The 14,684-nt window shown below is 43.6% G+C and overlaps 1 protein-coding gene across 4 annotated transcripts in view; it reads left to right on the top strand.

The window, feature by feature from the left end:
- The first annotated feature begins 4,037 nt into the window (after positions 1 to 4,037).
- The window catches only part of ARHGAP12 (Rho GTPase activating protein 12), a 104,339-nt gene continuing 93,692 nt past the window's right edge, over positions 4,038 to 14,684 (top strand). For 2 of the 4 annotated variants that reach the window (XM_088447961.1, XM_088447959.1), the window contains exon 1: positions 4,042 to 4,219. The gene's annotated coding sequence lies outside the window, so the exon portion shown is untranslated. Of the gene's footprint in view, positions 4,220 to 14,684 lie in introns of all 4 variants that reach the window. The other 2 variants (XM_088447962.1, XM_088447960.1) reach the window with 2 other exon arrangements.

Below are 14,684 nucleotides of genomic sequence, written 5' to 3'. Positions count from 1 at the left end.
AGCTGAGACAAAGACAAACTATTTGCAGGTGGTATCTGCACTAATGAATGATTTTGATTGAAAGGGATCCCCTTTAAAAGATGACACCTTCCTGCTATCTGACATCCTCCTGAAGAAATTCTCACAGAGAAAGAAACGCGTTAAGGGTGTCTCTGGCTCCAGCTTGCAACACTGATGCCAAAAAGGGAACTCCCTGGAAACATTGTAACCTACATCTGATACAATATACCTAACATCTGCTCCAGGACGGACTTTATTTCATTTGCCTACCCCGCACTCGTCCTCCTCCTTAGAGACTGTCCGGAGACCAGAGTGAAGAGGAGATCATCTGCACACCTGCTGTCGGCCCTCGCTCATATACGAGGGTGGGCTCCGGTGACACATCTCTGGCGTTCCGGCACGAGGAGCTGGCATGTTATTGCGTCAGTCGAGGAGCTATTTTGACTGAGGGAGGTAACATGGAGCATTCCTTGGGGTGATACTGTCTCATCATGTGAGCGGACCACATACATCACTGGCCCTTTGGCCACCCACACAATAAGCCGGCTATTGTGATTTTACACAGATACTTTCAATGTGTAGACCAAGGACTCACTAACTGAAGGAATAGGGAGTGCCCCATTAGCACAGTGTACTGCATTCGGATTGCTTGTCCAGTGAAGAATACACTTAATTTTTACAGAGTTAGGGGGGCACCCCACTTGCAAGTGCATCTCAGGCTGACACGCAACTATATACAATACCCCCTCGATTTGACACTCACACTTACATTTGGCTCCCTATTACATTTCCACAACTCCATACAATGAGGACAGATGGCATAGTGGTCCACATAATTTCCTGACAGTACTGACACCATGCATTCAATTCCCAACCAGGGCATAAACTGTGTGGAATCTGTATGAGTATAGCTCCGTTTGCATGAGTCTCCTCCAGTTTCTTAAATTTCCTCCCGCACTCCAAAAACATACTGTACTGGTAGGTTAATTGTATTTTGACAAAAACTAATCCTAATTTGTGTTTGACAAATTTTCTGTGTATAGCAGTGCATAAATTAGTTGCACTATATAAATAAATAATAAGAATTGCATTGATCATACCAAATAAAAAAAAAACTTTGTGAATGGTCAATATTGAAAAATAGGGACTTTTCTAAGGACCAATCTTTAAAACTCAAGGTTAGAAACTAGAGCGAGTTGGCTGCATGGATGGTGCAATGGTTTTCCTTTGCTGCATCAAAGCATTGAGGGCATGGGTTCAATTTTAACCAGGGTCCTATCTGTGTGATGTTTGTTTTTTCTCTCACTGGTTGCATGAGTTTACTACAACAATCCAGTCTCTCTGGACACATTGGGGGCCCCCACATATTGCTGATATCTGGTCACAATGCACCCTGCCAGACATGCCCATCTTCTGCTTCCCGGCAGTGTTGCAGTCTCTCTAACTGCAAAAGGCCTCTCCTTGCTCTCTGCTCTCCCAACACAGGCTGCTGCTGCTCCGTGAACAGTCGGTTAGTGGTGACAGCGGCCCCAGCAGAATGAAGATTGGGACCACCGGACCAGGGTCCTGAACAGGTAACGCACTGGTGCCTGGTTCTTGGCCCTTTCCTGTGTGTGTGTTCGCATTTTGCCCTCCCCCTGCCCATTGCAATAAAAGCAACTGTGATGATGGGTTACAGATGGCCACTTGGTACCTGGCTGCCCAAAGACCACCCGCCCCGCTGGCCCTACTGCTCCCCAAAGTATCATCTCTGGTATGTACATATGTGTATTATTACTACTATTATGCAGGGGCATAATAGTGGCAGGAGGATCTTTGTCAATTTTATTGGTGGTGGCCCCACAATTTAGTTGACCGGGGCCCCCACAAGCCTTAATCCAGCCCTGGCTATATGATAATGACATTGGTTATATTCCTAAGCAAACAGGCGTCTTCCGGACCATGTGACCTCCTATGTGAATAGTGAATACCGACTGAAGTCACGATCTGCCCAGGGAGGATTTCTTCAGAGGTTCTCAATTGCAGAGAAACCATACAAGTAAGGCAAACTCTCAAGCCATGGGTCTGTACCTGCCAGGAACCTGTGGATGGGGGGCCTTTAAAAAAAATGGATGTACCAGGCTCCATGATATCGGTTTTCAGCCCTATATGGGGCTTGAGACATATATATCACAGTATTACCAAGGGCAGGAGACACTAGTACTGGTGATACTGGAGATGTCCTATGGGGCAGATAAGGAAGTATGTGGTGTGCTAGTGACAGATCTATATCACAGAGTGAGTATTGGTGATACTGGAGAGTTATCTGTTGGGCAGGTGACAGATATATATAACAGAGTGAGTATTGGTAATAGTGAAGTTGACCTTTGGGGCAGATAAGGAAGTATGTGGTGTGCTAGTTACAGATCTATATCACAGAGTGAGTATTGGTGATACTGGAGATTGACCTATGGGGTGGTAAGAAGCTATGCCGTGCTGGGCTGGTGACAGATATATATCACAGAGTGAGTACTGGTGATACTGTGACCTGTGGAAAGGTGACAGATATATAACACAGAGTACTGCTGATACTAAAGACTGACCTATAAGGCTGGTGACATATCACAGAGTGAGTATTGGTGATACTGTGTATATCACAAATACCCCTTTTACACCAAAGTCCCTGGGTCTGACCCGGGATTTGGAACACGTTTCCAACCCGGATCAGACCCCCTTTTACACTGTGGCGCCGACCCGGCTATGCCCGAGTCGGCACCATTCACACCTGACCCGGGTCAGCACTGACCTGGCTGTCCGGCGAAGGTGACCAGCGCTTTTTCCCCTCCCCTCCGCGACCTACTTACCTTAGCCTGCAGCGTTCCTGAGGCAGGGAGAGCAGGTGGGGTGCACTGCTTCGTGCCGCTTGGGCAGGCGCTGCTTGCAGTGGCCACTTGGAGATGATGTTATCTCCAAGCGCCACTGAAGCCGGCCAATCAGGCGGCATGCGGCGCGACCCGGGTCATCGTGAGCCGGGCCGCGCCGTTTACATTGCAGGGTGACACAGGAACAATGCGCGCTCAACCCTGCAATCGAGCAGGGTCGGATCCCCAGGTCACTGGACCCGGGTTGATCTGTTTACAACTACTAAAATCCAGAGGTTATGCGCGTTGACGTGCATCAACCCGGGATATTTCAGTCGGTGTAAAAGTGAGTACTGGTGATACTGGAGAGTGACCTATGGGGCAGATGAGATACTGTGTATATCACAGTGAGTACTGGTGATACTTGAGAGTGACCTAGGGGGCAGGTGACAGCTACTGTGTATATCACAGAGTGAGTACTGTGATGCTGGAGACTAACTTATAAGGAAGGTGACAGAGGAGAGTGACGGTTTCCGGACTGTAGATAGACAGTAATTAGATAGACAATGTCTAGGTAGACACCAGATGTTAGACAGACAAGAGTTTGACAGGGACAAAAGGTTGACATGTTAAAGTGCGACACAAAAATGTTTGAAACAAAAGTGGTCGACACATTTTTTATTCTTTTTTGTTTAGGGTTAGGTTTGAGGTTAGTCACTTACAGGAGGGTTAGGGTCGGGCACCTACTCTGACGGTTGGGGTTAGGCACCAGGAGAGTTGGTTAGACACCAAGGAGAGGATTAGGGTGAAGATTAGGGCTAGAAAAAAAAGTGTAGACAATTTTTTTTTTGTGCCGACGATTTTTGTCAACCATTTCACCATTTGTACCTGTCGATCTTTTGTGTGTATACCTTGTCCTTGTTGAACTTTTGTCCCTGTTAAACTTTTCTTCCTGTCAAACTATTGTCTGTCTAACATTATCTATCTCTTATACCACACCGAGAGTGACGTATGGGGCAGATAAAGAGGTATGAGGTGCTGAGCTGGGGACAGAGAGAGTGAGAGTATTGGTGATACTGAGGAGGAGAAACCCTTTGTAGTGAGTGACCCCAGACACCACCAGTTTCTCTCCCACTGTCCGCACAAAGCAGTGACGTCTCGGGCGCAGGTTGGCGGAGCTCCGGGTGACGCGCGTCGCGGGAGGTGGCAGCGGTGACGCGGCGGCCGGGGCGGGACCGGAGCGCACACACACACACAGGCGGCTGCGTGCTGACTTCCTCATAGTGGTCACTGTGGCGGGCGGCCGCTTTGACCGCACTGTCTGTCCGCTGGGGGCCATCTGAGACTCGGCTCTTCCAGGAGTGCTCGGTCAGGAGGCGGTAAGTCGGGTGCTAGAGGGCGGCGGGGGGTATTGGCAGGTGGCCGCCGGTTATCTCCTCAGTGGCAGAGCGGGGAGGGTGAGCAGGCGGGAGCGAGGGTGTTCTAACCACAACGAACTTTCTACCACTCTCTGCCGGCTACTTCCTGCGTCCTGTACCTGCGGACACTTCCTCCTCTCCCCGTCTCCACCCGGTAGCTGGAGCTATGGGAGCACACCCTCCACCTTTCCCTGTCCCTGCCTGACTCATGTCACCTGTACTCTCACTAGCCCCGCCCACCAAACCCCACCCCCCCACGCGCCCACCTGGTTGCCCCACTGTCCCTGTTGCCCCCACTGATACGAACACCCATCAGCTGTTACCTGCCCCGGGGGCACTGTAGTTTTTCTGGGACATTTGCAAATATTTACTTATCTACTGCTGTATTTCAGTTGTCTGGTATTGTGACTTTCCTGGTTGTCCTCTTACCCCATGACTTTCCAGCTAGTACTAATACTGGTCTATATAGGGTGCAACTAAATCTCTGACGGGGAGATTACTGGCGCAGGTAGAACTGACCACTCAGGTTCCTCCGCAACCTGCATCAATTCAACCACAATACACCACCAGGATGGCTGTTTTATGTCTCCAATGATATCACTTGTGACTAATTTTGTCCAAGAATACAGTAGTGTTATGTTTAACTACCTAGCTCTGTCCTTCACCAACTATTATAGCCGACCCTTTGAATGGTTAAGTAGAACAAGCTCTGCAAGGTTATTCTTTATTGTATTTTGACTGTCTGAAGATATTTTTTCCTGCTAAATCGTTGCCTTTGTCTGTTATTGTTTAATGTTTCTGCTTTGCTGCGTTTTATTTTTAGTTTGCGCAAAGTGACTTCTACAGTACATCGGCCCCTCCTGACAGGACATTCTGCCACTCTCTACTTTCTAGTAGTATGAAAAGGAAATGCACACACAAACATTCTGCTAACTACCATGCCAAGTTATTGTACTCCAGAATGATTTCTCTATAGACCATCTGTTCAGGGGAAATTGCTGCACATGCCTTACTGAGCAGGTTTCTTGCAGCCTGCACATGTAGTATAATGTATATGAGGCTACCGAACTGTACAACACTGCCAGGCAGCAGGTTTTTGCCTCAATTCATTTGTACATAATCCTTCAATATAGTAACTTAAGTGGCTGAGTGGGACACAAATGATATTACATATGTTATACATTACAAATAGGATGAAAGGATTTAAGTACGTTTCTCACTAAGGGGATGTTTGCTGTTTTGTGATTTCAGTCCAAGGTTGATTTTGCTATCCTCTTCTGTCACAAGGGCTTAGAAGGCATTAATGCTGGTAATACCGCAGCTTCTGGAGGCACTGTCCGTTGGAGCTGCATGTCATCAGGTATCTGTTAAGCAGTTGGGGCTACGTTACTAAAAGGAATCGAGAGAATTCCATACCCGAGGTGCTTTGTAATCTGGAATGCTATGCAGAGAAGCAGTGAGCATACAGACACATGGGGCTGTAAGCAGTAACGTGGTGAGAGGGAGGTGTAGTAATCTTTAGTGTTTGGGTCAGTTGCTTGGGAGTGCACTTCTTTTGGTCAAGTTGATTAACCCGCTGAGTACTGGTGGGAGCTTTAGTTGCTGTGGTTTAATGTAAGCTTTTGTGTCTCTGGGGCTTTTCCGGTGCAAGTGGTTGGCTCATGCCTTTGTCATACAGAGAACATTTCAGTTGCTGGATGAATTGCAGCGTGATGATTTATTGGGCAGGCTTGTCATAGTCTGTGGAATGTTGTGGTGAGTATCTCATAACACTATGGAAATAGGAGTTAATCTCATACCATTGACTTATCAGTTACCACTTATCCTGCCGCAAAGTGGAATTAAACAAAATTGTGGTCACTCTAATTATATATACCTTAAGTTTATTCTTTTTTTTTTTTTTCTTGATGATCATAAATGTACAATTAAAGGTTAATATGTATTAAATTAAATGGGGTCTAATGTGTCTCTCTTTCTGGTGGAGTGCCATGATGACAAGTGTCAGGCTGGGCATCTACTCTGTAGACTGCATGCAGTGACCTCTGTGATGGTCCAACTGTGATAAACAGGCTGTAACGTATGTTCGTCATAGGCTGGTACAGAAAACTGGCAGCCTGCACTTAGCAACGCCTAAATATTTCAGTAAATGGTTGTTTTGACTTAGAAGAAAAGTTCTTAATGTAGAAATAAACATGTACAAATGCTCTACAGCATAACAATATATTTTTCCTTGTCTGTAGCCAAACGTATAAGCACTAAACCTAGCTTCAGTAGCAAAAGATAACTTTTTGTACCACAAGATTAGTATGTCTTATGGTGCATACACACGGTCCAATTTAAAAGAATATTAGCGATATAGTTATCGTTTGATCGTTTATATCGTTCTTTTTCAACCCCTCTAACGACCAAACGATGGTCGATGTGCGGGCAGGAATGATCGATATCGACCATTGCCCGTGCATGGAGGCCAACCTGCTTGATATTGACCAGTTTAGCCTGGTTACTATAGAGACCCTCGATCGTTGATCGAGGGACATTCTAGTAGTTGGGGGGGAATGGAGCATGTGTTGGATGTTCGATAACTATCATCCAGCACATGCTGGTTGATCAGACAACGATATCTGATATAGTTATAATTATTAAATGTTAGAATGGTCATTTATCAAAATAAGGTATTACTTTATAGGTGTAGCACATCCAGTCAGGGTACAGGCGCCAGAATCCCGACGCCCGTCAGAGTGCTGACACTGGTATCCCGAAGGGATCAAGATACCGACGTCTCCATCCCGACTGCTGGCATCCCGAAGGTAAGTATGCGGGTTAGGCCGGGAATGGGGGGGGTTAGGTTTAGAGACCTGCCGAGGAGGGTTAGGCTGTGGGGTGGGGGGGTTAGGGATAGACACCAGCGGCCCTCCAGCTGCTGTAGAACTGCACGTTCATACATCTATACATCTACCGACAGATTGCCCAATCCCCCGACTGGTTTGGAAACACGGATTCCGGAGGTCATTGATGATCACCGCTTCGTCGGGGGATCGGTGAAATTCACATGTTAAAAGTAGCTGATTTGCTAATCGTGATCATGCTTTGACCATGATAGGCAAATCAGTGAAATCCAATTGTCTTTAAAAATATAAAGAAATAATGTTTTCTGCTCAGCTTAACGAGGTCCGCTGTTCTGCAGACATTGCCTCCTCTGTAAACCTATGCACTGTGTAATTTTTTATTTTTTTTGAATCGTGGTTTTTATTAATTTCAATTATTTATACAAAACTGATAAGTTGTGATGGCAAAATCACATGTAAATCATGACAAAAGAATAGTACAGAATTGAGTACTAACACGTATAACATGGTTAGCATATACACTAATATTAAAAAAAAAAGCGGTAATGATTGGTATGAGAAAACACAGCAATTACATTGAAATATACCTAACCTTATCAGAGTAATCAATATTAGCTATCTGCCCTACGGGACCAATAGTGCCTCGGTTCCTTTGCCCAATCTGGATAGGCACCATCTATCTCATTTTTTCTGGTACTTAGCGTTACGACTTTTGGATAGCTATCTATCGTTCATGGTTATGAACATCATTAACCAGTGCTCTCCATTTAAAAATATCAGGAGGGTGCAAACCAGGTCCTAGCTACTATGACTTTTACCATGGTAGTAAGGCATAGAGTGTACCGGTAAAGTATCAGCGAATGTGTTTCTTTTAGGTCTAAACCAAACAAACTTATCCTAGGGTCCAGCGGAGGGAGAGCGGGAGCGGTTACCCTAATATTATCCCATACTTTGGACCAAAAGGGAAATACTCCAGGCATTCACAGAGCAAGTGCCAAAATACTGAGGGCCTGATTCAGACCCGGACGCAAGCGCTGAGCGCTCGCAACCAGGTCGATGGTGGCCCAGAGAGCAGGCGCACGACTGAGCCGGCTCCGTCGTGCGCGAGACCCGGATCGCGATGGGCACTCCGTCGCTCCGGGTCTCGTACCAAAGGGGGCGTGCTGTCGATGTTGAGTGACAGCACGCCCCCTTTGGTGGGTGGGCCGGGGGAGTGGCTGCCCAAACAGAGGCTTTCCCATGTGAACGCCTCCGTTTGGGGGTGGCCCCACTGACATCACGAGTGATGTCAGTGGGAGAGATTTCGGCTCTGTTAGTGCCGAAATCTCTCTGGGGCTTGTGCTAACGAGACCACAAGGGTCTCGTCGCAAACCCACAGTGGTCACCCACAGCAATGCGAGCGGCCAGGCTCTGAATCAGGTCCTGAGTTCTGTGTTACACTTAGAGCAAGTAGCATCAGACCGTAAACCAGCCCGCTGTAAGGTGAGAGGAGTACGATATACCCTATGCAGGACATAGAAGAGAATTTGCTGATAACGAACACACGGAGTTTCTATGAAACCCAAATCTGCAACCACTGCTCATCTAAAATGGAACCTAAGTCAAATTCTAATTTAAGTTTAAGAGAGTCTAACAGGCCTGGCATAAAACTGGCATTGAGACTAGCATACGCACAAGAGATCTGACGTCAAAACACTTAACCAATGATTTAACCGGAGAGGGTGATAGTGAGGGAGAGGAGTTACCAAATTGAGCTTGTATTACATGTCTCAACTAAGTATCTATAGAATGCTGTATTTGGGAAGGCAAAAGCACTCTGTATTGCATATTTAGTAGCACAGCGGGCACAAAGGTGCTTTTGTGCCACGGAGCATCCAAGTCGTGCTTCAAAAGTGACCTCCATTGGATCCTCTATTTCTGAGACTTATGGGTGCACTGCCTTTTTACTTCTGGTGAGGGGAGAAGGGGGGATTTCCTGCGGCAGGTCCCCACCATTATTTGCTGTGCAGGGGAGTCCTGCTATATCAAGGAGAAGTAAAAAAATGGAAAACCCCTTTACCTCTCGTGGGAGGAGATTTATAAAATTTGAGAGATAAAGTACCAACCAATCAGCTCCTGTCATTTTACAGGCTGTTTGTAAAATGACAGGAGTTGATTGGTTGGTACTTAATATCTCTCCAAGTTTTGATAAATCTGCCCCTTACACATTTTAAATTACTCTTTTCGTTCACTTTTATACCTTATACTATCAAAACACTACAGTAGCTATACAAATTGTATTCCTTAGATTTATTTATGTAGCCTACTGTTCTCACAAATAACCACACCATAAAAGAAAAGATAAATGAGGGCTACAGATGTCCTCATACATCTAGCCTCATTGCACGCTAAGCAGCCCTTCTGGTTGCGCCATGTCGTGGTGTGTCTCTGTAGCGCCAAGCGTTTTTTTGTGCAACTTTTTACCTTCAGATGTGTCTACAGTGGTGCGAATAGGCATGACGCATATCATTTTAATCAGCAGAAGCTGCTTGTGCATCCTATTCACATCTTCGTGCGAATAAAATGCATCTGAAGGTAAAAATTGGCGCCAAAAGACGCTTGGCGCTACCGAGGCTCATGGAGGTCATGCGTTGTGTAGCGCAGGGAGGATAGATGTATGTTGACACATCTGTAAATTACAAATTAGAACATGAGATGCATCATTATTCTCACCTTTTGCTAATATAAACCTAAATAAAGCCTGATGCAATCATTGTCTATAGAGCTACATAAGTGATATGGAATTCTCCTGTATACAATTAGTGTTTCAATTGATTGAAAAGTAAATATACCTGTCTGGGAGGTTCCACAGTTCTCATTATAACTGTGATATAATGCTAACATCAACTGTGATATAATGAACATGCTAACATGTATTAACAATGTCTAATGTTTTACAACAGTCTTTTCCCCAGGTGAGATTCTAAATTCTCTGCCTGACACACACTAGGGTTCGCTACCTCAGAAGCCAGATAACTTGCCAGTATGTTTTTTAGCTATGAGAAGAAATCTGGGCACCCAGAGGAAACTAGTACAAGCACGGGGAGCATATAACAACCTCCACATGGTTAGTTGGAATTTTCCATTTAAGGGATAGATTCAAATGTTTTGGGCATCACAATAATTAATGGGCACCCAATGTAGCAATTCAATTATTGTGGGAGTCCGTTAAATATCAATCTTATCGTGCTCAATTAGGCAGTTTAAAGTCCTGGTTAGGACACCCAAAACACAGACTTTTCACACATTTCTGCTCGTCTCCTCATTTCTGCCCATTGTCAGAGAAACCTGTAGTCTGCAAGAAACCAAATGGGGGGCATCCACTAGACGATAAAGTTGAACGATAATGATAAAATCGTTCAATAATCGTTCAAACATCGTTTGAACATCGTTTGCAAATCGTGCAGTAATTGTTTCTAACGATGTACGATGCGCGCTCCCGCTGGTCGTTTGATCGTCTCCTCCATCGACTGAACAAGCAGGTCAATTTCACTTGATTGCTTACAAATCGTTTACACATCGTTCACACTGAACGATCAAACGATGAACCACTATCTGCCCACTATAGCTGAAAGCTCTCAATCACAGATTCAAACAACATAGTTTATCGTTAGATCTTTTGCAAATCTTTTGCACATTGTTCAGAGTGGAAGATCAAATTTCAAGGGAAACTTCAAGGGAAAATCGTTAAGAGGTTGGACAGGGATAAAATCGTCTAGTGGATGCCCCTCATAAGGCTTGGAAGACCATGATTATTCTAGCAGGACGCTGGCCCAAAGCACACAGTAATGGTCACATTTGAGTGGAGCAAATACAAAGATAAATACGATATCCTGAATGTGGGCGGCACTCAGGTTAGCTCTGCCTATGCGTTGTACTCTGAACACACATCAGTACAGGCAATGGGTTCAGGGTAATTACCAGGTACTGGAAGCTGGGTTTAGTGTGATTGAGCTCTACAGCATATAGTGATGCATCTAAAAACTGACAAAATTATTAATCCATTTAATTAGCATTTTATGTATTTGTGCAAAAAAGGAATGTTTTATCACAATAGTGTAAAAAAGCATATAACTATAAAAATAAATAAATAAAAGTTACAAAATAGCACTTAGCAAAATTAAGGGCTTATTTTTATTTTTTTCAAATAAGGTTGTTTAAGTGCCCATACTATCCTGAAATTGTGTTCTAATAACATTTTAATTTCTTTTTTCTTCCCTTTTTTTTTTTTTTTTTTTGGAAGCATTGCTAAATATAAAATGTCAAACTGACATACTATTGTTTAAGCCCATGCGCTGAAGAAAGCATTGCTGCACCAGTACACAGCTGTGTAAATCAGGGCATCCTTCAGCTGGAAACCACAAAGATGCTTCCTTTTCCTGGTACCTGCTTATTCTTCAAGTATTTGGTAGCACCCAAAGGAAACAGTACATGTGTCTCAGATATTGCAACCACATACTGTGTTATATTTCCTTATCTAGTCTTCCAAAATGCCTATTAATTGTTTTTAATGCAAACCATGTATTTTTTTTTTTTTTCATTGGATTTTTAATTTTTGGGGGGTTTTTATGCATGTAGTATGTTCAGTCCTATAGAATCCATTAGCACTTAAGGACCAGTCTAGTAAATCCCAGAACGGGTATGCAGGGAGTACAATACTGTACGAGAAAACGCTGCAATGCTTCTGTATGCTGCAGGATATCAGGCCCATGTCCTTCCTGTACTGTTGTCCTTTTGGATGAGGTAGTTTAAGTGAACATTGCCTCCCGTGCTACAATTTTTTTTTTCACCTGTTTTAAAGCTTTATGTCCCAAATGTCACAAAGCTGGCAACATTAGCAACCTGTGTTGAATTATTTTAATGGTATCTGGCACAAAATGAGCACATGGCTTGAAAGAAGGTTGAATGACAGCTACAGGCTTAAATATTTCTAGGTTTTCTAGGAGCCTGGGTGTTTTTTTTTCCCTCCTGACGATTTATTTATTTACTTTATTAGAATCAAACAAAAGTAACAGAAATCACAAAAAATATGACTTGCCGCTGCAATGGGCACGTGTAGTGAAAGCTGTGGGGCTCATGTAGAGTTATGGTGCATACACACATAGCGATCAGCCAGCGATACGATATCGCTGGCTGATCGTCCTGCACCGTCCCTGGTGTGCTGGATGATCGGTATTGACCATCCAGCACACCACAAGTCACCAACAACTATAGCAACCCGCGATCAACGATCGCAGGTCCCTGTAGTAACTGCTTGATATCGAGCAAGTTGACCTGCATGCATGGCCGATGGACGCATACGTGGCCGTGCATCGTTGGTCGATGGGGAGTTCGTAGGGGTCCAAAAATTAACGATTTTAACAATATCGTTATTGTTCAAATTGCTCATTTTATAGCGCTACGTCTGTACGCACCATTTGACACGTTATGGATGAAATACACAGGCATAAAATGCACCCAAAAATTATGCATTTTGCCCAACTTGCAGCTGGATGAATCTCTAGATTGATGGAGATCTATGAGGACAGTGTATGTGCCTGTATCACAACAGCAGAGAACAGTAGTATATGCGGCTGGTTTATACCAGAGGTATTACTACACAGTGTTAGTAATAAATGCTAAAGTTTTAGTACACACAATAGTACTACGTACAATTGTGTGTACTAAACAATTTATCTTCTGGGAAGAGTTAGTAAACATTAAGTTGCATTTACTACGGAAAATAGAATTAAATACAAAATAAAAGTACTAATAAAGTTCATTAGATCCTCTTTACAAAATCAAATGGGAATCTGCTTTCATACAACTGACCGATTGCAAATACTAAACAAATAATGCAAATAGATCACATAGTAAAAGTATCTGAGGCTTTCAGGCAGTTACAAGCGGCTGCTAATTAATGCTATTTTAATTCAATAGGGATCGAGCATTTGGAAGTGTTAAATCCTCACATGCATATATGAGTGTGTGTTGTAGTCTGCATGATCTGTGTTTACATAAACATGCCAGTGCTTGCTTCCTCCATCACCCATTCCCTCTCTAAATCTGGGTACACACTATAGAATCTATCTATCGGAACAATATTATTATCATTACCAGTTATTTATATAGCGCACACATATTCCGCAGCGCTTTACTAAGAATACTTTGCCATTCACATCAGTCCCTGCCCCAGTGGAGCTTACAATCTATATTCCCTACCACATACTCACTATGGTTAATTTTGTTAGGAGCCAATTGGCCTACCAGTATATTTTTGGAGTGTCGGAGGAAACCCACGCATACACAGGGAGACTATATCAACTCCACACAGTTAGGGCTGTGGTGGGAATCGAACCCACAACCCTAGTGCTGTGAGGCAGTAATGCTAACCATTACACTGTCTGTGCTGCCATATCTTGTATACTTCGTATAAAGTGTGTTCCCAATCCGTCGTTCATCGCGTTGTTGATTTCATCGTCCCATCTGATGTGCTGCACGCCGATCGGTGTGGTGCACATCGTGTAGTGTGTATACACAATTGCATGAGCACAAGATATATTGGTTCAATCTTTCCTCTGAAGGCATCACCTGAGCTGCCAGTGATCTACATGAAGACTGCATAGTGTGCACCGGAGAAAAGATTAATTGGATGCAATCCTCCAACATGATATATTGTGCCATCTTTTGGAAGATTGCATAGTGTGTATGCTCTATAAATTGTGTTCTGGGAATTGGTGAAATTGGAACGACCGTCTCACAGTTTGGTACATCGTATAGTGTGTACCTGGCTTAATTCTGAGTAAGCATAAGCACAGAACGCAAACAAATCTACACATAAATTGATGTGTAAGAAATTGTTTATGCAAAGTATAAAAAAAAATGTGATTTAAGCCCATCCCTAAATCTGATCCTATGTAGGGTTTTGATTTGTATTTTCTGGCCTACGAAGTAGGAGAATACAATTGCTTTTCTAGCCAGACTCTATTTATATAGTAACATTTAATTTTTGCTTTACTATGAATGCATTCATTTCCATGTGTTTTCATAGAGCATAGGTTACGTGCTGATAATTATCACACCTTGCGCTGCGTGAAAAAGTTCAGAGTTCTGTAGCAAGGAATGTTGTTCACTTAGTTCCATATATTTCATGAATAGTTTGCTATAAAGTTTTGTATTCAACACTTCTTGGCTTATACTTTTTATTTTTCTGATCTTCGTCTATAGTCGAGGTTTTGTCAAGGATGCAAATGTAGTATGGGATTTTCTAGGCACTTATGCAGCTCAGCTTGTCAGAATGTTAGGAATGTGAATGAGTCAGACAGTCATTATGTCCCCCTGTGCCTAGTCCAGGTTTCTACATTTTTTTTTCTCTACCAATTATCAATTATACAGTGAAAGTATTCTTGTGTTAAGATTTGGGGGGAATTGTATCCAACCTTCTGAAGAGTGGAGAAGATACCCATAGCAACCAATCAACTTCTAGCTATCATTTATGAAGTTAATTCTATAAAATAAGTAGAAGCTGATTGGTTGCCATGGAGAACTTGTCCACTCTTTTA

This window comes from Taudactylus pleione, unplaced genomic scaffold (genome assembly GCF_031769625.1).
Source record: "Taudactylus pleione unplaced genomic scaffold, aTauple2 ptg000446l, whole genome shotgun sequence".
NCBI classification, from domain to species: domain Eukaryota; kingdom Metazoa; phylum Chordata; class Amphibia; order Anura; family Myobatrachidae; genus Taudactylus; species Taudactylus pleione.
The sequence above is the reverse complement of the archived record's forward strand: the minus strand, read 5'-3'. Positions and strand labels throughout refer to the sequence as shown.